We start from the raw sequence: 25,661 nt of genomic DNA on the forward strand, positions 1-25,661 counted from the left end.
ATGGGGTTTTGTCTCCCGGGGTCCCTCTAGAGTAGATATTAAATAAATCAATCCTGCTGTCCTTCTTTTGGCCTGCAAATGAAAGGTGTTGAATGTCCCTGCTTGCTAATTCATGGGTAGAGACATCCCAATTCAGTTCAGTTGTTACCCATACGTGTAAACCACCTGCAGGTCTGCCCTTCCCACAACTGTAAGTAGGCAACCAAAAGGTTGCATAGCCAGATTTGTGGACGGGGAGCAGGCTCCACGTTTCTTGGAACACACATACATCAAAATTTTCAATAAAGTTGTTCCATTCTGGAAGAGCCATCTTTTTTTGCAACCCGGCCACATTCCAAGATATCAAGTGTAAAACCTCCTTACCTCTAATAGGCTTAACAGGGATAACCCCCTTGTTACCACCCGACACACTTAAGATAGGGTCGATGGTAACTTCAATACGATCTAATGAGTTTAAAGGTTGACAACTAACACATCTACACCCCAAGGACAATGAGTGAATGGTGGTTGGGGTCTTACTAATAACAGGTCTATTGGGAACCGGTGGAACCTCGTTCCCAACATCGGAACCAGTGGCCTCTCCATGAGCCTCAAGATCACTACCCACTAGTCTGGCAACTCCTACACTTCCCCGTGTATCCAACATGGACTGTGAACTTCAATCACAATCATCCATACCGGCAAACACATCAAACCTATTCCCTGTCTCTAGGGGGGTAAAGGGTCTCATGTGGTCCATTCTCCAGTAGGTATTTCTATTAAATCTAGGGTGAACAATGTTCCACCCTAGGGGGTCAAATACAGAATGCCTAGTGGTGGGTGCTATAGGGATCTTTGGATAAAGTGCAACCTGTTCGCTAGTGTGGGTTGGAGGGAACACCAGGGATCTAGGATAAAAGTATGTCAAGGCACGGGGGCTAATGCAGTTGTTACCATTTCCCGAGGGCCAGTTCAGAATATAATCAACTGTACCTGGATCTCTGAAATTAATCACAACTATGTCACCCTCGATATCTTTGGATCTGCCTCCAAGCCAGGAGAGTCGGCTAACGTGCAGTATCTCGCCGTTGATGTTCTTATTGATTGGTCTGTGTATGCTTAACCAGTGCATAATTTTGTTTTTCAACTGGGTAAATCCTTCCCTCTTGTTATCTGCCAGAATGGGGACCCCCATCAGAAAAACCACCAAGGGCACAGCTTCTGGGGGTAGTTCTACCTGAGGCCCATGGTTCGCTAGAACCCTATTGTGACTGGTGTTACCCCCCTCTTCCCACGTATTCCCTGTGGGTGCCATTGAGTTCCCCCCCAAATGGTCACTAACAGGTTTAGCAACCGAATTTATTTCATTCATAGGAGGCGCTAGCCTATGTTGATTAAGTACTAACTGATTAGTTGGCTGTGATGTGGCTTTGCTGGATTGAGGGATGTCCTTGGGTGCATTGAAGGTGGGTAGTGTAGCAAGGGAGGAAGGGGGGGCAGCCTTGTACATCTGAGCCTCGACCGAGTTAACCTTACAGCTTAATACGGACTCAATGTTCGTCAGCCTTTGCTCCACCCTCTTCAGACTCTCGATAATAGGCGAAATGAGGGATCTGATCAGGTCACCCAAATTGACTAATGAAGCGGAGGGGGGTACTACCAACTGCGACGGTTCAACTGATGTAGAGGGGGCCTCAGAACTGATCACTGCTTTTACCAGGCCTACAGAAGGGAAAGAGGAAATCAATTTAGGCGGAGTTCCTGATGCAGCCACTAACCCCGATTCAGTTCTATTGGTAGTCTTTGTGTGCTTCCCAAAATCAGAGTGACTGGTCTTGGGTTTAACCATGCCCGCCCTCTCCTTACGTCTTATTTTACTTGGTGGTGGGCCATGAACCTTACCCATGTCAAATTTCTTTGACTTCTTCCTAGTCGTTTTACCGCGGCTAGGGAACTGTGATTTTGAGACAACAAGTGTACTACTAGATCTATGGGGAGGGGTATCACTAATATCCTGAATAATCGGGGCGCAGTTTGTTGAGGAACAATCACGTGGCAAAAGTGGGACCCTCTCCTGTAAAAAAGAATCATCATTACCACTATAACTACCTCCATCACGGGGAGAGGCCTGGGGAGTAGATTCTTTAGGAGCCCTGAGTTTTAGGTTTTCAACAGAGCGCCGGCGCTCTGATCTACGCTCGGCCATTAGAGTATCCCTCTCCTCAGCCGACTGGACCCGCTTAAAATAATTAACCAGGGAGCCATTTAACAAACCCCCCTGGTTTTACCACACTGACTTTGTCAGGGCTCTGGGCCATGACAGCACTGAAATCCTCAAGAAGGAGCGAAGTCAGGGGTGCAGGGCAGATTAGTAACAGGGCCCAGCCCGGCCTTACTCGGCCTCTGAGGGCCTAGGAGGGCCCGCCCTTTGCCCGGGCTTCGCCCCGGACTGCGCCCCGCTCGCGTCCCGCTCGCACGGGTATTGGAGTGTCTTAAATAATTAGGGGAGGAGTCAGGAAGAGGACGCCAGGTGCTGGTGATGGTGTTCGCGCTATGCGCCCTGGGCCTTGCAGTCCTGAATATTAAAACCCCAGAGTCCGTAGCACAGGTTTGTGCATTAAAAGTCCAGCAGCTCCACACCTCACCACATGAAGGACTCAAGAACAGCAGCAAAGACCAAAGCCTGCGAGCGGCTCCCGCGAAGCGGGGGACGCGAGGCGTAATGCGCCTTAGGGGGGAGGAGTCAGGAAGAGGACGCCAGGTGCTGGTGATGGTGTTCGCGCTATGCGCCCTGGGCCTCGCAGTCCTGAATATTAAAACCCCAGAGTCCGTAGCACAGGTTTGTGCATTAAAAGTCCAGCAGCTCCACACCTCACCACACGAAGGACTCAAGAACAGCAGCAAAGACCAAAGCCACATGGAGTGTCAGTAACTGTGGCCTGATTCACCTGCCTGCATTTGACGGGCGCACAAGCACAAACTCCAAACTCACTGGCATGCTATTCATTCTGGGAATCTGGGAGATTTTCGTCATTAACTGGGGAGGTCTTCCGCTAAGTATCCAGACTCTCCACTAACGGTTCGGAGCGAATCAGCCTGCTGCCAGGTTACTAGCCTATCAGCAGGGCCTAGAGGATGTCTTCAGGTTACCAGGTGCCCTAAAAATACCATGGGTCAGGTACATTCAAAAATCGTTTACCCAACTAGGCTGTGCAAATCTTTGGACCACTCCAACAGACCTTATTGGGATCACTAAGGCTGCCATTCATAGCTCGTACAGGCAGCATAAGACATTTACTTACATTGGGCAAGCAGGATTAAGTTCCCTAGCTTCTGTTTTCATTGAATTTAAAGTAGATTTTAATCTGGAATCCTTTTTAGATGAGGTTGAGCCACTATCAGCTAAGACATTATATTTGAAATGTTGCGTAATGGGACCCTTCCTCTGTGTTCTATTACTTCTAAATGATGGCGAGTTTCCAGTGATCTGGAAGAAACTTGCCCTCTTTGTGTTGGAGCCAATGAAACCATCAACATATTCTGCTCTTTTGCCCAGCATACAGGGGATATCGGGGACAATTGATATTTCCACTTTGCTGGATTCTGGGCATACAAGACAATAAAACAGTAATTAGGATTTTGAGAACTGATTCTAGTCAATCCATAGTGTTTGTGGTCTCACAGTTCTTGCTATGCATGTGGAGATCAAGGTCCGAACATCTGCAGTCCAGCGATCCTGGTTCCATTGCAGTCTGACGTGCACACATTCTGTATGTAAACTGTTGTTCTTGTTGGGATGATTCTTTTGGTCTTTTATCCAAGTATCGATTGATTGAATTAATCATGTATTTTAATGTATTTTTATGGCCTTGTGCCAATTAAAGGAAACACTAGATTTATCGCAGCTGCAGCAAGTTAGCCCAAAGTAGTGGGCAAGTAATTATAATTAGATATTCATACTAGCTGAATATAAGAATCAAGTTATCCCTTTCTGTATTTTCCTATGGTCTATTAATGTTAGGAAATACTGGGAGTTGCGCTATGTACACAATATAAGTTATGTTACGAAATTAGTCTGTTTATGCTGCTAGTGTTAGCTGTTTTTGTCAATTCTGTACATCTTTTAATGAGACATCTTAGCTACAACCCTAGGATGGCGACAGCTGTAATTGTTGTCTTGGATATTTGCACATGCTTTAATGGCAAGTTGTTTTTACACAGTTTTGTTATTTAAGATGACATCATGGAAATTTTAACATTTTGAAATTTTTAATTGCTATCTTAGGAAATTGTTACAATGAATTGTATGTTTTTTAATGTTTTTTTAACCGAATAAAGATCCTTGTACTGTGCAGCGAATTGGAAATTCAGGAGAACAGAGAAACAAATATATCGTGAAGGACTTCTGTCACATCTTAAATAAAATATGAGGTTCCCAGAACCTGATGGGCCTGATAGACTACCAGAGACAGCTCTTTGGCAATATTTGTGTTCTTCTCAATTCATAGACGTGGTGTTGGCAAACATATGCAGCACCTGTATCCATTAAATGTAAATTGTCTCCAAATTCCCTTCCTGTATATTCGGTGTTGGGAGAAATTCAATCACTAAGGACTTTATTGTGACAGATGCATAACATAAAATGTAGACTGAACTATAAAGATTTATTCAGGCTCCCATTTTTCCTTCAGGGCAGGCATTTATGGTGTGTAAATTTCCAGTCTCCAATCTCTAACTTTCAGAAGAAGTTCAAAGCGGTGGAGGGGAGTATGGAAAGTTCAGTGCTATTATAGTTATTCGAGAGAAAAGGGGAGCTCCTTTATGACATTTCTTTTGACATTGTCAGAGCTTCCTGTCAGGCTGTGGGCGTTTCTGTGTGGCCATATTAAATTTATATTTGAAAGACTGGCATACTGATGCATCTCAGAAATCCCCAGGTCGGCCTAGGCGTAGTTCGCTGAGTTTTTGCTACGCGGAACTTCGCAAAGTTACCAAAAACTCATCCGAAGTTCTGAGAGTGGCAGAGTTCAGTGCAAACTGCAGTTTGTGCTGGTATTTCTGCAGCTCGGGTAGAAATTCTACCCGAGCTGCAGCTCGTGATCGTGAACTTACCGTTCGCGATCGCAAGCGGGAAAAAAAATCCGCTGCACGTCGCGAAGCAGAGTTTTCTGCACTCCGCGAGCTCCGCAGAGTGCGGAGTGCAGAAAACTCCGCGAACGGAGGGAAGTTCACCGCCCAGGCCTAGTTTGCATATGTCCTTCGAAGGTGCTCATCACTATGGTCATAAGTTGGAGCAAAAGATTTGTAAGTTCTTTAAGGAGAAAAAGCAACCCTCTTCATTCATATCTCTCCAACAGACCACTGTTTCCTCTATGATGAACTCAGAGGAAAATTAAGCATCGTTTCATCAGCCTCCAAGACGCCAACATCAATCATCTTACATGTCGCATAGGAAAGTAGTCCAGAACAAAGATCCTAAAAAGCAGAAATACAGTTCTGAAAAATCACAAAAGGTCTGAGTGTGCCATGGTTGACCTACAGTGGCAAGTGGTAGGACAGATTCAATTCTTCATGAAGGCATGAAAGGAATCCATCTACAATGATAATTAAAGAAGGATTTCAACTAGAGTTAAATTCTTGTCTTAAGTACTCAGGTGTCAAAGAGACTGCATGGCCAGAATGCCCAGAGAGAATGAAAGCATTTTCTCAGGCAATTTTGGACTGTCAGCTAAAAAGAGCAGTAGTTCTGCTCCTTCTGAAAAGTTGGGGAAAGGCATCTACTCAATAATGTTTTTTACCCCCGAAGATATCAGGAGGACACAGCGTGGCAATCAATCTGAAGCAAGCCATTCAATGCGAAAAAGTTATCCACTCTAAGATGGAGACACTACAGATCAGTGTCTCCCTGATTCCAGCAGACATATATCTGATTACCATACATCTATGGGACACATACTTCCAACTTCTGATAGTGACAAATCATCAGTGCTAACCAGCCGCAGCCCGTGCAGGTAAGAGCGGTGGGGCTGGGTGGGGAGGGATTTCGACAGACGACGAGGGGAAATTAATTATTTATTTAATTTTCCCTCGTCGTCGTCTGTCGAAATCCCACCACCCGGCCCCACTACCCCACTGCTTTTACCTGCACGGGCTGCAGCTGGTGTTAATTATGGCTCTGTATCCGGAGAGGACGCCACCAATTCAGTACTTTCATTTGGTTTAAGTCAGCCCCCAGGGAGTATACAAAGGTGGTAGTGTCTTTAGTGACTGAACAGTATCTGAAAGGCAGCTCATTTTTTTCGCACTTGAAAGACAGGCTGCTTCAAGTGAGGACATTGGAAGATTTGGAAGAAATCTGCAGTTGTCCAAGGAAACATGCATCCCTCCTCAACATATCAAATTAGGATTTGGTGGATTCTCTGGATCGAACTTTTATTAGGTGAGGTTCAGGACAGACTTAGACATATTGCCTGATTTAGAGTTTGGCATATGGGATTTAGTGTTTGGTGTATGGGATACTCAATCACAAACCTGTCAGCTATCCTGTTCACCATATTATAAGTCCATTAGGATATAATGTGCTTGCAATAAGGTGAACAGGATAACATCACATTTATGAAGGAGTACCCATCCAACAAACTCTAAATCAGGCCCATAGTCTTTTTGCCAGAATCCATAGTAAACAGCATTCAACAAAAGTTAATACCTTTCTTGACCACAACTCCATGGTCAGCAAGGTTGGGGTTGAGAGTTTAGGGTAATATGGTCTCTTACATTTTCACACTGCCATGGACATTGCCCCATCTTCCACTCTTCAATCACCTGAAATTGTTTTGGGAGCCCTGTTCCAACAATTACACAACTTTAATTCTGGTATCTAGTATGACCATGACTTCTTAAATTTGGTGGCTGAAGCAGTAAAATCTCAGCAGACAATTTCCATTTGCTCCAGAGAGCTTGAAGACCATAAGAGTGGACGCCAGTCTAGTGTGATAGGAAAAACATTAGAGGACAGACTGGTGCAAGGCAGTTGGCCTACCAGGGAGTATCATCACTCCTCCAATTGGAGGCAGGTGATAGAAGGTTTTAAGAGATTCATCTCAATCCCATATGTTGGTAAGATTGGCCAATATTGGTACAGTCTCTTACATAAATCAAATGGGGAGTTCAGGGTTAAACTCTCCAGGGTGGTGGGCTATCTCCTTGGTTGCTGCACAGAACATGACTTGTTTTCGCTATAGACTGTTCATGTTAGGGTGTAGACAGTTCTGTGGCAGACACTGTGCAGGAAATTTCCATCCTCTCAGGATCAGATCTTTTCTCTGTCAACGTTTCAGAAGATTTGGGACCCCAGAAATAGATCTCAGTGCCATGAAGACCAGTGGTCTGGTTCCCATCTCTGCTCCAGGAGGCTATTGGCCTCCAGTCCTTTTGTATGATGTTACCCTTCCCCCCTTCTCTTTCTTTGGTCCCCAGGGTGTTTCCAAGATACAGCTAGAAGACAAGGACTTATCCTGGTGGCACTTTTCTGGCTACGGAGGTCATGGTTCCTTCTAAAATCCCTGGATCTTTGTGCTCCTTGGAAAATTCCTCTTCTTCCTTTGCCTGTTCTATCCCTGGGGTTCCAATTGCATCAGGTTAGCATCATCGGCCTTGAATAGGAAAGGATTTGCTTTCAAGAGAAAAGTTTGCCCCTTTACGTAGCATAGGTTATCCAGCACTCCAGAAGGAGTTCCACTCTTAAATCATTTGCTAGACATTGAAAATCTTTTATATTGTTGTGTGATTCTCATAATCTGGTTCCTTTACAGTGTGGGGTGCCAGAAATTGTAATTTTGTTTCTGTGATAACTTCAATATCAGACTTTCTCTTTCTAATCTAAGATGTCGTGGTGCAGCGGTCACTCACGGGAGTGACCGCTGCTGAACGAGGAGAGTTTGGGGTTCCTTGCTAGAAGGAGAATCAACTGCGTCGAGGTTACTCAAGTGTTATCTTATCAAGACCATAAATAAGTCATTGGCCTGTCCATGGGCTCTTTCTTTATATTGAAAGCTTTACAATACCATCCCCTTGAGCTTCTAATTTCTATGGATATTAATTTTCTTACAATGAAGAAATAATTTTTGGCTGCAATTACTTAGGCTACAGGGGTTGGGGCACTGGTTGCCCTGCTGTTTAGAGCACACGTTCTATTTTTCTCAGAGGACACAGTGTTATTATGCCCAAAACTGACCTTCTTAACAAAGGTGGATACTTTCCTTACACAAACCTCAGAAAGTAGTCCCTCTGAACATGTTTAATTGTCCTTCATCTCCTGAGGAAGAGAGGCTTCACAGAGTCGACGTGGTGAGAGCTCTACTCATTTATTTGGACAGATCTCTGTCCGACAGTCAATCTGGTAAACTTTTGGGGAAATTAGCTCATGGGGAAAAATACTTCTTCTTTGACAACGAGTCTTTGAGTTTGATCTATGATTGGTTTAACCTATTGTGCAGTCATGTACATGGCACATGTACATGTGCCAGTCTGTATTCAGGGAAGTCAAACCAGGAGTCTGGCAGCACCCTGGTCAGAGTTCATTGATTTTCCTCCTTTAAAAAAGTGTAGGGCTGCAACTTGGGCTACATCACACGCTTTCTTTCATCATTATAAACCTCATAGGTTGGAAAATACTGAAAACTATTTTGGGGCTAGTGTGTTCAGCTCCGTTCTGTCGTAATTTATTACTGATGATTATAAATCACAAGATATGTGGTTTTGGGGGTGTTATTATGGCTGAAATCCATTTGTGGCTTTGGTATTCTTATCAAGTATAAACTGGGATGGGGCGAGGGACAAAAATGTAAATATTTACTTACTCCTAGTCCTACTCGTTCTCCTCCCTGGAATTACAATCCACCCTCCTGCCAGTGGCGGATGGCTTGTTTCGATGGTGGTAAAGTAGGTGGGACATTTGAAAAAATTAAAAGCACTTGCCTGGAGGTACGACACAACGCCCTCCTCGAAGGTCTTCTCTCCTATAGGCAGGCAGGCTCCAAACTCCCACACCAATCCTAGCGCTGCTCTCACTAGCATGAGAGGCTTTGGCTTTCTCTAACCTAGTTGTCTTAAGGCAGCTGGGTTAGAGTGGTTTAAAGTACACATGCGTGGCTGGCCGTCGCAAGACATGCGCACTTGAAACAGAAATCGCTCTGCTCTCTCTGCTGCTACCAGTCAGCATCAGCCCCAACCTCATCCTGACGCTCCGTTCAGGACGGGGTGAAGAAAAACAAAATGGTAATGAATCTTCATTACCATTTTATTTTTTTCACTGGGAAAATTTCAGTGGGGCAACGCTCCTCCGCTCAAACGTAGGAGCCGCCCCTTCCTCCTTCCCCTAATATTAATGGCCTTCGTCTTGGCTATGTATGTCTGGATGTTGCGGGAATGTAAACATCTTTCTGGCACCCTGTCAGAGTGGGCAGGCTTTAATTTTAGCATATCCTGGAGTCTCCTGTCTCATTGAAGTGGGAGAAACGCAGAAATAATGACTGGAATAAGGACGAATAGGACTGGAAGTATTGAAGATTACCAGTATGCAATTTGGCCATTCATGCCAAACTAGCCAGCTGCAGTACGACGTCACCACAAACATGTGACAGATTGTGACCCATGTCCATAAAAATGCCCTTATCTCTAGCACAAAAGATGGACCCTCTCTGCAAGATATCATACAAGGGACTTCAATATGACTAGTTGGTGTATGCAGGAATGTTGGGGTTGGTACTGTTGAAACACTGAAATGCACTCACTCTGCAGGAAGGCAGCAGGTGTATGAGACGGGCATTATCTTTGGATATCTATTGTACTAGAATATCACCCTCTGGACTTGCCAGTCTTGGACCGCACCAAAAAGTCATAGTAGACAACAATGTCCTTTTGAATTTTTGGATGTTAGCATTGGAGAGTCATGTTAGACTCGAGATAGGCAATGCACAACAGCAAAAACTCCTTTGAGACCCTCAGCTGGCAGCGCACTTCAGACGCTAGCTCAGAAGCAGGCGATTCTGAAACCTCAAACGCGGATACAATCCTCGACCCTGCCCTCACACCGCGGATGGCTGATGACCTGCTCCGAGATGCTGCTGCCGTTCTCACTCTTGCCCTCCCCACTGTGCCTTTGATGGTTGATGTTTGCTGCAGGAGTAGCCCGTGCAGGTAAGAGCGATGGGGCTGGGTTGGGGGGGGGGGGTTCGACAGACAGCCATGAGGGAAAATTAAATAAATAATACATTTCCCCTCGTCCTCGTTTGTGGAAATCCCCCCCACTCTGTCCCACCAGTTCTCACCAGGGCAGGCTGTGGGTTTGAGCTGGATGTGTTGACATCCACGGTGGGCTTGCTTACTGGGGAACACAAACTGCAGGTGACCCATGCCACACGAGGGCTCTGAACTGGACTAGTTGCATCTGTCCTTGAGCTTTTCTTTTGTTATCTGTTATTTTTTGGGTGTTGTTGGTTTGGGAAATAAACTCTATCTAGCTGGGGAGAGGAGGGGATGTCAGCGGGGATGCGCCAGAAACCCTGGCCGATTTTCCCCAGATCTTGGAAAGCCTCTCAGCTATTCTAGAAGGCACCTTCTTGACCTACAAGAACAAAGGGAGTTGCACTGTAGGTCTAAGAGTCTGGAGGCTCTTGTAGGTTGCCACGAGTATGAGTGCACAGAGTATGTAAGACAATCATCCCGCTAGGTGTTGGAATTAATCCCCTGGAGGAGGTTTATTTGCCCAACTCTCTGATCTTGAATCACTGCTTTAAGGGCTACCTTGTAAACGCTAGATCGTTGATTAAGAACAAGGTAGAATTTAGGGATTTTGTGTCCCTTCAGAAGCCAGACTAGGTATTTATTACTGAAACCTGGGCCAGAGATTGCTCTGGGCCTGACCTGGTAGAGGCTATCCCCTCCGGCTATGCTCTCTCTAGATTTGATAGGGAAGGGAGGATAGGTGGAGGTATAGGAATTCTGTATAAAGATACCTACTATTGCTGCACTCAGCCACTTACCACCCCCTCGGATCCCTATCAGGCCTTATACTTTTCTCTGAATGTCCTCCCTACTGAAAGTTTTACTGGGCTAGTAACCTATCGGCCTCCTGGACCTAGAACATTGTTCAATCAGGATTTTAGTAATCTAATAGAGCCCTATCTGGTTAGATCTAAAATTACTTTCTTAGGTGATTTTAATTTTCACCTAGAGAAGACGCTGTGTACTGAGGCGCAATCATTCCTAGAAACTATGGATTCCTGTGCTCTCTCACAGCTGGTTATGAATCCCACTCATATAGCAGGACATACTCTGGATGGCATCTTTTCTAATGACCTGCGGATTAAAGTGGAGGAACAGATTCAACTCTCTTGGTCTGATCACTATGCCATTCCATTTCTGCTGCAAATTGGAGCTGCTCATTTAGGTCCCAATATCAAGAATAGGGTGGAGTTGAAAAGAAACCTCAGCCTTATTAATAAGGAGGCCCTTCTTAACATACCTAGGGTTTATGTACAGCCCTCCCACCCGGACTTTAATTTAGCCTACTCAGAATTATCTGACTGGATTTTGGCAGCTCTGGACTCCCTTGCCCCACTTAAAGAGCACTGTACAGCTAGAAAACGGCCCTGGGCTCCTTGGTTCTCAGAGAGACTGAGAAAGCTTAGACAGGGATGCCGACTCCAGGAAAGGAAATGGCACCGCAAGCTCAAACCTGCCGAAAGAGATCTGCACAAGCTTAGATTGAGAGAGTATAAAACCGCCATCATTGAGGAAAAGGGATTATTTTATTTTAAGATGACAGAGTCCCTAAAGTCTCCAAGGGAACTTTTTACTGTGATCAACTCTCTTCTGCCCCCTCAGCCTCTGCTTGTACTGACATTTCACATGGTATTTGAGACAAAATGGAGGGCTTTTTTCAAGATAAAATCAAGTAAATACATTCCTCCCTGGAGACCCTCAATGTTGTAGGATCCACCATAGAGCCTCCTCTAGATTCCCTGGTTGGGGATCACTGCGCAGCACCGGGGGAAGAAGGTCATTTTTGGTCCTTCCCCCCTCTTCTGCAAGAGGATACAGAGCGGATGTTAAAAGGGAAACAAGTCTGGTTCCCCGCTGTAGCCCTGCCCTTTGAAAGTTTTGAAGTTGGGAAGAGAGACTATAGTTCCTCATCTGACCACACTTCTTAATACTGTCATTACATCTGGGCAGTATCCCATTGCATGGGAAACTGCGGTGGTTAAACCCCCCATAGAAAAGCCCTCTTTGGATCCAGCTGAATAAAAAAATTACCGTACCATCTCCCTATTACCTGCACCAGCGAAAATCTTGGAAAAGCATCTGAACTTCCATCTCAGCGCATACCTGGAGGAACATCAATTGCTCGATGGCTCGCAGCATGGGTTCAGGGGTGAGTGTAGTACTGAGACAGCATTAACCTCCATACTTAACAACATCAGAAGTCATGTGGATGCCGGTCATAGGACTTTGCTTATCCTTCTGGACCTTACAGCGGCCTTCGATAAAATCTCTCCCCTAAAATTGGTTGGGAGGACTAGGGAAATTGGGATTAAGGGCCTTGCTCTGAATCTATTCACCTCATTTCTTACGGACCGGTCACAAAGGATCAAGATGGGCCAATTCTACTCAGCTCCCAATCTGTTGTTCTGTGGAGTTCCTCAGGGGTCCTCATTGAGCCCGACCCTTTTAATGTCTATGTGGCCCCTCTTGCCAGGGTGGTAAGATCATTTGGGTTAGAAGTGTTATCTTATGCTGATGACACTCAAATTATGGTCTCTATCACTGACAGTGTGGAAGCATCAGTGGCGAATTTTAAAAACTGTATGCAGGCAGTGGCCTCCTGGATGGTAGAGAACTATTTAAGACTCAATGGGGAAAAAACTGAGGTTTTAATTTTTGGAAACCATCAGGACATTTGGTCGTACGTCTGGTGGCCGGACACACTTGGTCCTTGCCCCTGCCCTGGCCACAGTGCCAAAAATGTGGGCATCTTAACTGACACTCCTCTTTCCTTGGGCCTCCAAATCAATAGGACAGTCTCTACCTGCTTTGGGATGATAAGGATTCTTAGAAAGATCTCCCAATTTCTTTCCTTCTCTTCCCTAAAACAGACCACTGTAGCCCTTGTGTTGTCTAGATTAGACTATTGTAATGCCCTTTATCTGGGTATTAACAAGGGGCTAGTGCATCGACTTCAGCTTGCGCAGAATGCTGCTGCCAGGTTTTCCCAAATATCACTTAGTCTCTGCCACTATCAGAAATCTGCACTGGCTTCAACTTGATCGGAGCATTGTATTCAAAGCCCTCTACTTGGTTCATAAGGCTTTCTACAACACAGGGTCAGAAGGCATTAAGAAACTATTTCAGAGATATGTCCCCACCAAGCAGTTAAGATCGGCTAGCAAGAACTTGCTGATAGTCCCTAGTTTTAGGATAGCTAGGTGGGGAGACAGAGCCTTCTCTGTTTCTGCGGTCAAACATTGGCACTCCTTCCCTCTTTCAATTTCGGGTCTGGACTCTCACTCTCTCTTTCGCAAAGCCTTGAAGACCTGGATTTTTACTCTCTCTACTCTGTAAGCTTTGTATATATGTGCATCTCTTTTCTCAGCTCTGTTGACCTCTTTCCGCAACGCCTTGACTCCCCTGGGCTAAGTTCGCGCTTTATAAAGCTTATATTCATTTATTAATTCATTCATTCAGTATTGTTTTTTCTCTGGAGTATTGCCAGTATGCTAGAAAATTACAGCCCAGGAGTGTGTGCAGTGAATGACTGCATTTGGGATGGCCTCATATGTTACACTTACAGGGGCCTGGGGTAGCGACTTGCTACACAATGCATAATGCCGGTATTCACTATGGGCACCCCCGCAGTTGGCTCCACCCCACGATACAACTTGATGTAGAATGTTAGGGGCATGGCTACCCCTGTAAAACATTACCACATACAGGTCTACCTTATTCCCCACCACATGCATATCGCTCTGTTGCAAGAGACACATTTGACACTTCAGGAGGTTCACAAGGTGCAAGCAAAATGGAAAGGACAATTTATGGTGGAGGCGAGGGAGTTGAAAAAATATAAGCAACAAAAAAAAACACTTCCCTTTCCGCGGCCGCCGTCCTTCTCTTCCTGGCAAGTCCGGACCCGGGAAGCACCTGGGGTCTCCTAAGCCAATCACAACGCTGCAATGCAGCATTGTGATTGGTTTATCTAAGCCAATTACAACACTGCAATGAGGACTGGGGGCCTGGGCATGTTCCCCACCAGGCTTTGTAATTCATCCTGGTGGGGAACATGCTAAGTGCACATGGTGCTTTGGCCGGGCCAAGATGGCCAGCAAGCAGTCATGCACACTTTGAGAGTGTGTACTCACCACTCCTCCCAGGCTCCCAAAACCCTAATCCAGCCCCGTATTTTTTCTGCTCTCAGAGCAGTGGGGCGACGCTCCTCTGCCTTAGCAGAGGAACCGCCCCTGCCCAGGGGTTCCATTTGTGGCAGACACACATACTGTTGATGCAGACGGGGATGATATGTGATACTTGAGGGACAAGTCGATGAGTACCCGCTCACAATTGTAGGCATTTATGTGCCCAACACCAACCAAGTGTCCTTTTTTGACACTCTCACCCCCGCGCTCTTTCGAGACCCGCATACCCAGTAAATAAGGAGTGGCAACTTTAATTGTGCTCCTGACATAACCCATGACTGCTCTGCTCCCCCTCTGCACAGTGCTCTGTGCATTCGGGTACAACACTTTTGGGACAGGATGGCACATAGGAGTCTCTATGACGCATAGTGATTAGTTCACCCAAATGACAGCAAATTTTCTTTTTACTCCCCAGTCCATGATATACATACTGGGTTGGATCTTTTTTTGTGCACTGCTCGTCTGGGTGCGCAGATTGTCCATGAAGAGAACTTAGCACGCACTCAGTTAGATCATGGTCCATTACAGTTGACCCTAACCCCGGGTGACCACGCCCAAGATACCAACCTGGCATTTGCAAACAAAGGCACTCTTGAATCCCCCATTCAAGGAAGCCCTTGAGACCAATATCACCCAATACTTTTCACTTTGAAAAGGCTAAACAGGTGAATACTACTCCAGGGGCTACTTCAGTGCCCGACCAGGGCACTGGAGTAGGATCCACACAAGGTCGATATGAGGGATCAATGTATGTCTATTGTGTGGAGGGTCATCCGAGCCCTGACAAATGGACTTGGGACCCTCGAATGTGATCTATTCCGCCTTGAAATTGCTGTGGCTGATCACTCCGCAGAGGTCAGGAAAACCACGCAGTTGTTATGAAAATACAGAGAATCAGAGATGCACCTCGGGCAGAATGACTATATGAAGAGACTTGTCCTCCTTTCAATGGTAATCGCTCTGGAGGATACTGCTTGGCTGGTGAGGGAGGATCAACAGCGCTCACTGATAGGAGCCATCATAATGGGGGCTGGAATGTTAGGCACCTCTCAGGAGGACATTAACGCGGCCTTCTGGGAGTACTATTGGACCCATACCAGGTAGGGGACACACTCCCACCTGAACAGGTCTATGAGTTCCTGCGGGAACTTCCGCTACTCACACTGTCCCTAATCCAACGTGCTGACCTGAATGCACCGATCCAATTAAAAGAAATACAGACAGCCATTGCTCGGAATAAGATGGCGGGTACAGACGGGCTGTCTATTGAGTTTTATGCTACATTTACAGCACATCCTATTTAACACCTCTTGGAGATGTTTAATGAAGCTAGGACGGTGGGTCTGCTGCCAGATTCACTCTGTGAGGCACTGATAGTGGTCCTCCCCAAGCGTGGCCCTGATCCTGTTGATGTTCTCTCCTACCATTTACTTTCCCTCTTAAAACTTGATTGCAAAATACTTGGGAAAGTGCTAGCCAATCGCCTGCTCCCTGTGATTCACATGCTGGTCCAAGCGGATCAATCAGGGTTCATACCTGGATGCAAAACATTCTTTAATGTTTGTTGTTTATTTCCTCTCATACAGGCTGCCCCAACTGAGTCTCATGGGCAGAGTGTGGTGCCACTTGACATAGAGAAGGCATTCTGCACCCTGGGGTGGGATTACTTATGGGCAAATTTGGAGGACATTGGCTTTGGCCTGAAATATATTGGCTGGATTCACACCCTCTGTAGTTGCCCTACGGCAAGAATTCAGACAGGCCAGTTGATTTCGGGCAGTTTTGTCATACAGAGGGGTACCAGGCCAGGCTGCCCCCTATCTCCGCTGATCTTTGCCATAGTCATAGAGCTCCTTAAGCTGCACCTTTGAGTGTAGCAATGGAGGATCTAGGCACCGGAGTACACACCATATAGTATTGCTTTATGCAGACAATGCCCTTGTCTTTTTGGGGGATGTGGCCAGCTCCTTTTCGGCCCTGATGTCACTAATGGAGGAATTCAGGGCTGTCTCAGGCTTGGGGTGAATTGGACCAAGTTGTGATTGTTCCCTTTGTCCCCTATCCCGGGACCTCACTGGGGTGTCCTACAAGGCTTCCGCCTTCAACGGTGCTATGATGTGTTTAAATTCAGGATAAGTGAAAAACTCACTTGGATTGCGAAGTTTCAAAAAAATCCACCAACTACCACATGGAGGAGTTTTTTTCTCACACTTGGCTCACCAATATTAAGTTTGCAAGTGCAAGTGAGAAAATCAAGTGCTAGAACACCTCCCGACAAGATTTCTCAATGCAGGCGGTCGCAGCAGGTCTCTACCGTTTGCTTTGAGAAAGCTGCTGCTCGAGTAGAAACTGTACTCGTGTAGCAGAAAGAAACAGCGTCCTCTGGTGCGGTGTGTGGTGCCATTGACGCTGATTGATTTTACAGCGCAGAACAAGCTCCCGGGGTTAAACATCAGTGCGAGCAGTGCGACCTGCCAACTTTCTCTGCGTGTGAAACTCCGTGGGATCTCACTGAGTTTTTATGTAACTCTGTGGAATTCCATGGAGTAAAACTTTGTGAGTTCCACCCACCCTCAGTTTAAATACCTAGGGATTCAGGTACACCATGCGGATAAGGACCTCAAGGAGGGCAATGTTAATACAGTAGTTTGTTCAGTCTGCAAATGCATCCCCTTATGGCTGTCCTTGCCTCTGTCTCCTCTGGGTCATGTGGTAATCTCTAAAATGTTTATCTTACCCCGCCGTCTATATTATTTTGTGGCACTCCCAATCTTGCTCCCCAGGCGATTCTTTAGGGAGCTACACAGCCTCTTGCTGGAGTTAAAATGGGGCAAAGACAGATGCAGAGTGGCATTATCTGTGCTCCAGCACCCTTTTCTACTGGGGGACTCGCTGCTCCCAACTATGAACTATACTATGCAGCAGCGCAGTTACAGTGGCCACTGCACTAGCTGGGTACGGCTTCTTGTCCTGAGAAAGCAGATGTCCTCATAGTCCTGGAGGGTCCCGCATTTATGCATGGCTGTTTAACTCAGGATTTTGTTCACAGTGGGAAATGCACAGATGGCGGTGGCCCGTTCTTGCTGGTGAAGAAATGCCATGGTGGGAGGCCCCTCCTGCCATACTCCCCACAAATATTGCCGTGGCAGTTGCCAGGCCTTCAGGAAGTTGCTAGGAGATTCTGCACAGTACCATGGTGGGAAGTGGACATTAGCTACCTGGGGGAGGTCTTCTACTCTGATGGTTAGTTCATGTCCTTCCCAGAAATCATAGACACATTTGGATTGGGGGCGGGCCACTTTGTTACACACCACACACCAGGTCTGGGTCTGGTGGCTAAGGGGAATAATGTGCCCACTGTAGGGGCCTGTGCTTGGCCTCATGGTCACAAGTTCAAATCCTAGTGGGTCCACTCAGTCTTTCATCCTTCTGAGGTTGATAAAATGAGTACCATTGGGTAAAAATAAATACAGTTATTCAGCGCCAAGATGCCCTTCTGGGTGAACGTCGGCTTTACAAATGCACATTTTATGTTATGTTATGTTATACCATGTGATCAATACCACATGGGGCCCTATTGTGGTGGAACCATCTCAATCACTGATACTACACATGCTCTCCGGCGGCAGCGCACGGCATGCAATCTCGATCCTGTATGTGAGACCATCCTCTGCCACATCTGGGATAGCTGAGGGGGTGCATACTAGATGGGATGCTGCTCTCCCGCTAACACTGACAGACAAACACTGAGCCCGGGTGTTACAGCGCATGAAGGAGACATCCAGCAATCCTTGTCTTCTTTTCAAGCAGATCAATTATTTACACCATGCATTCCTGACACCACAACACATCAAAAGCATGTTTCCTGCAACATCTCCTGAGTGCCCTGGATGCAGGGAGTCCGAGGCTGGATCCTTTCATATGGTCTGGGAGTGCCGGTGCTTCTGAGAGCCTGGGAAGAGATAACTGGTATTACTGCTGAGCTCGCAGACCATGCCCTTATACTATCACCTGTGTCATGCCTCCTTGACTTCGCCCCAGGGCTTAGAGGGACAAACACTTGCACAGATTTAACGATATCGTCTTTGTCTTGTTGAAGCATCAGATTACGATGTCGTAGAAGGCGCCCTCAGTACTCACTGCTGGCTTTGATGAAGTGGTCACGCGTGGACGCAGATGCTCTTAAATTGGTGCAAAACAGAGGGAACGGGATGAAAGGAGGTGGTCTTTGGGAAATCTGTAACAGGGACCTAGAAACAAAAAATGACATCTGCCCTCCCTGAGCGATACCTCGGCTTCCACAGCATCTCCTTATGTCCTCCTGGGCTGCCCCTCATGATGCTTGAAGATAAAGCCTGGCTAGGCTAGGGTGACCAACCACCCGTTATTTGGGGCACTTGTCCATGAGGAATTCTTTCACTGACACCTTTTGTCTGTAATTTCAGACATTGTAGGGAGCTGCCCCCTGCAAGCAGCCTGTAACGCTCACTGCAGGGGCCAGCTCACACTCCTGCTGTGATCAGTGGCCTGCAACAGCCACTCCCCGACCTGGCACAGGCTGCTATTGACCCATTCTCATTCTGTATGTCGGCCTAATTATCACCTACATGGGCCTCTCTTCTCAGTGACAGCACTTGCTGGGCCTCCACCTGCCAGAGCCCAGGGCATGGCAAACTGCTTTTGTTTATGGGCTCCTGTCATCTCACCAGGGGCCAAGCTCTGTGGAGGTGGAGGTTTCATTTTGGCGCATGTTACCCAGGTGCATACACTGCTAGCCTCTTATACTGTCACACAAGCAGTGATAATGGTACAAATACAATTGTCCTTTATTGTTTATTTATTTTGCTCCAATAGTGCAAAGTTTCTACATTTGTGCTGTTATTATTTTCATGTTTACCCTGCCCCTCAGCCCCCTTACCATTTACACATCACATCCCCTTGGGATGATTGGTCGGATAGGGTTTTTTTTCCAATGTGGGAGAGGCGGAAATGTAAGATCTGAGAAGCCTTGAGCTTTGATCTTTTTCTTCCTTTTTTTTTTTAGAGTAGGCAAATGCAGGTGTTTAAGTTTGACTCACACACACAACAGATGCAATGCAAGGTTGTCTCAACCTAATATAAACTTACTTTGACTTGTAATCAATCAATCAATCAGGGGGTTTATAAAGCGCGCTACTCACCCCTGAGGGTCTCAAGGCACTTGTGGGGGGGCGGCTCTGGATCAGTCGAAGAGCCAGGTCTTGAGGTCCTTCCTGAACGTGTGCAGGGTCGGGGAGCGTCTGATGTTCACAGGGAGCTCGTTCCAGGTTCTGGTTGCGATGTAGGAGAAGGCTCTCCTGCCGGTTCTTCAAACTTATTTTGACTTGTACTTGTGTTGGTTGTCTATTTACTTATGTAATATTGCGCGACCTCCTCTGATGTGTTTGTAAAACTTACCCTTTGTCACAAATTTTTGTCCTGAATTTTGACCTTCTATCCTGAATTTTTGTCCTCAATTTTGACCCTTTGACCTCAATTTTTGCACTCACTGTCCTAAATTTGCAGCCATTCCTGATGGTCAGCTTAGGTTAGGCTCTTCTGCAGTACACGTCCTTGTTGATCACTGGACTCCACGGGCCCCTCACAGGCCTTGCCTTTAACTACTAGGAAGAAGGGTAGAGTAAATGCAGGGTCCCGGACCCGGGATGCCCACTTTGTTCATGCTCACACCACCTCCTGTCTTCCCCTGTACCAGGTAATTGGAACTATTGATTATACATACACATGCGCCCGCAGAAGGACTGCCATTGCACGGGTAGCCTACATTGGATGCAATACCTGGACGTTCACTTACCCAGTGCACTATCACAGTCTCCAACAACATAGGGCATTCTCTTCTCCAGAAGACTCCATGGTTGTAGTTCTTTTTTTTCCCTCTCTATGTTTACTTACGCTCTTACTTGTGACAATGTTAACTGAATCGCTCAGTAATATTGCCGGCCTTTTCCTGCTATTGTCAACTCTACTATGGTTCCTATTTGCCTTGCTCTGTATTTGCACTATAAAAAACATATATCATGTTAGACTCGAGATAGACCACCTTCTCTGGAACAAGTAATTTACTCTGTCGCCTATAATAATCTATACCCTAGAAGTGAATCCATTTTGCAGTATGTGCTCTGTATCTTTTCCATATAAACTCACAACTTATTAAACAATGACCAACTGTTGTAAGCTGTTGTGTGCCGGATTCATTCTTGGCGCACTGAAGGACTGTATGTACAACCACACGCTTTGTTAAAGGGTCAACTGGATGTTGCTGTGAAGTGTGCCCTGGGTCCAGAGAGGATTGTTCACTCTTGAGTTCAACTTAATGATAACACCATTTAGACAAATTCTCATTAGATTTCTCTAAGAATAAAAACTTGTAAAAGCAAAATGCAGAAGTCAATCTCTTTAACTTACATCGCCAACTTTTTTAAACTCAAGTTCTGTATCCTAAACTTACAACTTAACATCCCTCCAGCCTTGCCCTGGCACACCTGGCACCTGGTACCGTCACCTTCTGAGAGACATGCGTGGGATCTGTATTGCAGAAAGCCTCATTAGCAAAGCCACCTCGGCACAGACAGCTGATTTGCAATTCAAGGGGCGCCAAACACAAAGTACATCAGTTCACGGAATGTGCTACACACGTCTGCAAAATGTTCCCTTACTGGCAAGGAAAAGCGTCGTCTTCCAACATCAAAACTTTTAACTTGCTTCTTGGCTGCCTGCGTCTCTCTGCTTCCTCGCCATCAGACCAAAGAGGTGACAAAACGCGTTTGAATAAATTCATATCATTTCGACTTACAGGAAAGAGTGAGGCGTCGGGACCTGAATATACTAACCTCCCTCGGCCTCACAGTTGCATTCACCTTGCATGACCTCACCTAGACAAAGAAAGTAGGACTTGGTTTGCAAATGACGCATTAAACTTCTCTGGAGAATCCTCACTTGTGAGAAGGCCCCTCCCATTCTCCCTGATTCCCTGTAGCTCTTATAAAGTCCACCGGTATCTGTCCCGTTAATATATCCCTTCAGTTGGGGCACCCCTACATTGTAGCCTTGGTACAGCCTGCCACCTTGCCACTCATTGCTTTCAAGCATGAGTAGGAAGCACAGTAGAAGGACGTAGGGACATGGCCGGCTTTAGGGCGGTGCGACCGGTGCCACCGCACCGGGTGCTGGCTTCCTGGGGGCGCCGTGTTTGAAAGTTTCTTAAGCTTTTGAAGCACCTGCTGCAGCGTTTCTTTCCGCCGGCAATGACCAGGCCTCACATAAATGTCAAGAAAACTCGTGCGATTAATTATCTTCATGGAGAGAGATCAGTGGGGCATATTTACAAGGGCATTATCGCCGCTTTAGCGGCACTTTTTGCCGCAAAAGCGGCGATAATTTCATCGCCCTATTAGCAAGGCGGCGCTAACATGCATTAGCGCATGTTAGCTGCCGTTTTTGTAACGCCACGCATCTTAGCGATATACATCGCTAATGAGATGCACAGTAGGCGTACCTTCCCGAGACACCATGACAAAAGTTCGAGAACAAGGCATCACCTTATTTACAACGTGGCCTCGGAACCACGGAAAGCCACGCTAACCACGGTTTACGCCGGATCCTTACGCCTGGTCAAAACTTGACTTAGGCATGTTTTGAGTGGGAGGTGGATTCTTTGGTTACGTCCACACACCCCTATTGTCAAGCTTTTCATTAGCGTGTGAAATCATCGCTTGATTTCACACGCTAATGATGAATATCGCCGTCTATTGCAGGTTTGTACATCGCCTGTGAGCAAGGCATTGTAAATATTCCGCTAACACGGCGATGTAAACCAGCAATAGGCGGCGATATTCCAAATCTCGCTAAGCGTGATTTGCAATGTTTAACGCAAAGCTTTGTTAATATCCCTCAGTGTTTTGTAAAGTTGAGGTTTTGACTTAGGTGAAGTTAGTGCAGAGGGTTAATATGCCTGCTGCAAAGAACGTGTACCAAGTGGATTACAGAGTGCATATGATGTGAACAGATCAGCAGGTTACTGCTTTCAAAAGAGATATCCTTTTACTTGCAATTTATGACTTAATGTCCTAATATAGAATAGTGAGCTATTAACTTTCATCCCGGAACTGCATACACACCGCAAAATATACATTAGAACATTGATTAACGTTGCAAAATGGGTTAATTTGGCTAGAAATCAATTCTTATTATTAAAGAAAACTCCCAACTATGATGTTTCTTTTTCAACTCTGAGTTTGTGCTTCCCCACACCAAGCACCCTTAAACTATACTGCCTACCAGTATGGATGGCATGTGAATCCTACACTTTCAGTCCTTTGGCTTATGTATCATTTCCTATACACGGATTTACACACGTATGATTGATTGTCTCTGTGTAATGTGTGTGTGATGCAAAGTGCTCAGACACCCTACACTGGTATGAGTGGCGCTATATAACTAATTCAATGCATCTGAGAGAGTGTGGTTATGGTGACTTGGTCACTGTTAAAGGGTGCTAGTGAGAGAATCCGTGGTGGAGGTGGTCATTGGGGGGGCGCCAACAAACATTGTCACACAGGGCGCCACCAGCACTAAAGACGGCCCTGCGTAGGGAACACCCTCTTAGGCAGCTACAGTGGGGGCTGCAACTGTGAAAATATCATTTCTACTTTTGGGGCCCTTATCTGCCTGTGATTTGTGAGGAAGCTCATATCTATCACTAGAATATACCTTGGCAGGGACTAATTAGCTATGGGTGACAAGGAATAAGGAATGATGAAACATGGAGAGAAATTAGAAAAAGAGGGGGGCGAGAGAGAGAGAGGGGAAAACAAAAGGAGAGAAACGGAAAGGTGGAAAAGGGAAGAAAAGGCGTTCTTACGAGCAGAACACCCTCTCACCACCAATAATCGCTGAGCCAGAAAAATTGTAGGGTGGGTTGTACTTCCTTGCTTCGCTCACTTGGTGCCTTTGAGATATGGTGAAAGTGAAGAGTATTTTGCCCAGTAGTGCCTCCCTGTTGGACAGAAGCCATCACATTAGTGATCAGGCGCATGGCTCCATAGACCAAGTATTAATTAGGCCTTTCGAAAATGAAACCTCCCAAACGTGGCCGCCATGTTTCCAAAGACATTGGTGCTGGTTCCACACCATTAACCCTGTGCTTTCACTGGCGCCATTAATGCCCTGTAGGAGAACACGCACGCTCCAGGGAACTGCTCAGGGACCGAAACTATACTGTTTGCCGTGGCCTTCAATATGCAGATCGCGAAGGAACCACTAACACACCGATTACAGTGTTGTATATTTTATGGATTTTTTCAACAATAAAGTTAGGAGTAAACATTATACATCAAAGCAAAATTTGTGCATAGTGTCCCAGGTGACAAAGGGAACCTAAACCTAAGTGACAATGTGAATATTAAATTCACGGTTTCCACAGTTTGTACAAGTCAACCATATTTATAATAATTCCATGTGAACAGCAGCTATATACAGTGATATGTGCTGGGGAAATGGTTCGCTTCTTCTGTATGTCGACGGTGTTTTGACCCTCAAAACAATGTAGGGTCTCTTAAGGTCTATTGATGAAGGGACATCTTAATATATGGTTGCGCAACCTTCGCACTCTGCCATTATACCCTCTATATCGCGATTGTGCTTATGTATCATAACCTCATAGTATATCATTCCACAGGAACCATTGTTTTTCCTATATAACTATTACCCTGGTTCCTTAGTGAGTAGGGTTCCCCTGTTTTTTCTTGAAATTCAATACGCAGATGGCATATGCTGACTCTCGCTGGAAGAGCGGCCAAAATGTAAGTGTTCAGTGGATGTTGTCAGTATCAACTGGACAGACATTTGTGACATTATGTGATAGCCTGCAAACCATGCCCCTTTATAGAGCAAAGCAAAGATATGTATTTGATTCTCTGTGAATGAAACGGGGCAACGAAAAAAACACTTGTAGCCAGGATGATGAAAATGAAAGGAGAAACGCAAGTCGTGTTTCTCAGGCACAAATGGCATAATTTGGGAAATATTTTTCAGTAGTAAAATGATTAAGTGACTTTCCTTCCTCACAATGCGATTTTAATTGGCTGGAGTCATTGCTGAGCACGTTCAGCAAATATGCTCTTTAATCCGCACAGAGTGTCAGTTTCCCATTTGTAGAAACTAATATTTTTGGAGCTGTTACATTTAATATCTGTTTCATACAAAGATTTTTGTGCCCTTCGGCAATGTCTCTGTTTCGCCACTGGAAATATTTCAGCACTTTCATCAGCCATCTGTCAGTTTCATACACTCTCTGTATGGAGCGAGACAGCGCATTCCAATAACTACTGAAAGAGAGCAGTGTGAACAAGGCCGCTTTAACGAGACAGGTGTGCGTGACAACATTTCAAAACCCTGGCAAACGCCACACACCTTATAACTCAAAGCCTCACCAATACATCATTTTTACCTGACAGTCAACCTGTCCCTTACCCCTCGCCTAAAGAAAACCCTCTTGGATTTCAACCAACCAAACCTTTTTACCTTCTGGAGCCAACATCTTATGACTCACTTAACCTGTTAACCTGTACACCAGGAGAGGCCGTGCTGTTAAGAGCGATGGGGCGGGTTGGGGGACAGGGGCAACAGACAACGAATAGGGAAAATAAAATTTAAAAAAAAGAAAAATACTTACCATGCGCATGCCGCATCGCCGTGTCGGCAATGCGGTGAGCGCAAGGTACGTGTTTTTCTTTTTTTACATTTTATTTTCCCTCCTCGTCATCTGTCGACTTCCCCCCCCCACCCTGCCACACCGCCCTTACCTGCACAGGCCGCTCCTACTGTAAACAACTCTGAACTCTATAATCCCCCTCCCTCAAGCTACATAACCATCCTTATTTCCGTCCTTACCTAATGTCTAAAACCTGCCAGCCAGAAAAATACTTAAAGGAATGTTTCTGCCCCACCCAATGCCGCAACTTTTCCCCCATTTCCCGCAGCAGCTGTGCCGAGCACTCTCTCAACTGCAACAGATTTCATTCCATACCCACAATGGACAAGTGAACACCATCGTCCCTGAAGAATTGCGTATCCTCAACCTCATGGCCATGAGCACAAGGCAATACTTTCCTACAAGATCTATCTATGGCACCAGACATTTTGGCACCCCGCAAGAGCCTCTTAGGCATTGGC

This window comes from Triturus cristatus, chromosome 3_1, assembly GCF_964204655.1.
Source record: "Triturus cristatus chromosome 3_1, aTriCri1.1, whole genome shotgun sequence".
NCBI classification, from domain to species: domain Eukaryota; kingdom Metazoa; phylum Chordata; class Amphibia; order Caudata; family Salamandridae; genus Triturus; species Triturus cristatus.